Source organism: Helianthus annuus, chromosome 5, assembly GCF_002127325.2.
Source record: "Helianthus annuus cultivar XRQ/B chromosome 5, HanXRQr2.0-SUNRISE, whole genome shotgun sequence".
NCBI classification, from domain to species: Eukaryota; Viridiplantae; Streptophyta; class Magnoliopsida; order Asterales; family Asteraceae; genus Helianthus; species Helianthus annuus.
In genome coordinates, this window is record NC_035437.2 from 92,863,690 (window position 1) to 92,865,150 (window position 1,461).

Consider the following 1,461-nt stretch of genomic DNA (forward strand, 5'->3'; position numbering starts at 1 on the left):
ATTTAGGATGAAAACTTACCGGAATCGGAAGAAATCTGAGAAAAGGTGAGGAGCACGAACTGGTCGGTTAGAGAGTTTCCAAAAGTGGAAAGAATGACAATGACAGCCCTATTTATAGGCTCCAAAAGAGGAAAGGGCTGGCCGATCGGCCAGGCACTCCGATCGGACAGCCTGCTCGATCGGACAGTCTGTCCGATCGGCTGGGCTGTTCGATCGGCTGGCAGCCTGATCGATCCACAGCCTGTTTCGAGTGTTCGGTGTGACGATTTCTGATATTTCGATTTCGATTGGAGGCGATACGAGTACGATAGAGTTCCCCATTCAAATTACTTTTAATCCCAATCACTATATCTAACATACAATCATCTATATTTCACACTACCCTTACGTTACCATTCGTCATAATTCGATTTCGATTGCATTCGATTGAGTTTCGAGTTTCGATTGATTCGACTGATCACCACACAAAACATAAAGTAAACACGCACAGGTAACACATAAGGCACACACACAAGTAATATAACACCAAATTCGCATAGTTCGAGTTTCGAGTTCGATTGATGATTCGATTAGCTTGATTATTGATTGATTAACTTTATCGCATTGTTACTTCCTACTATTCACAGTCGTAAGTCGGTTTGCGTCAATAAACGTTCGATTACTTCGTTTCATTCTTGTCTACAACACTTACTCCACATAATACAAATAAAACATAAAATAGACTAATTATAGTCAAAGAAGTCAAAGTTGACTTGGACTTGACTTTGACTTTGACACTCGAAAACACGGGGTGTTACAATATGACCCGTTGGAATAGAATTGAATCGTACATAACCATAAGCATATGATGATGATATATTCAAAATTTTATAAAACGTTAATAAAAATATACCAATGTTATACGGTATCGATACCGAGGTTATTCAGACAACATCGATAATATTTAATAAGGAAAATCATTAAAAATTAAAGTTAAAGATATGTGTTTAACGTTAAAAGTAAATATAACTAGCAATAAGACCTGCGTGCTTGCGGCACGGATACATTGCAAATATTGAATGGATTAGTCCAAAAGTAATATGATGCATTAACCATATGAAGAAGCACGTTTTGAAGTATCTGACTGAACTCAATGTGGCCTATATAAGCATTGCGATTGGATCAAAACGTAAAGTAAATTGAGTTTATATCGTACAATCATAACGTATTATATGAGATCCAACTCATACATAGAAAACATCAATGGGCATAAAGGAAAAAGTGACACGTGTAACCAAAAGCGATTAATTGTATCTTTTGAAAAAAGGGGAAAAAACACAATTTGACTCCACTCGGAAACAAAATTTACGAAACATACATTAAAAGATGAAAACATATTATATTTGACTTGACCCGTTTTCCAAAAAAAGTTACGTTGAAACGTAGACCAACTCGAATTTATATCAAAACGTATATAAAACA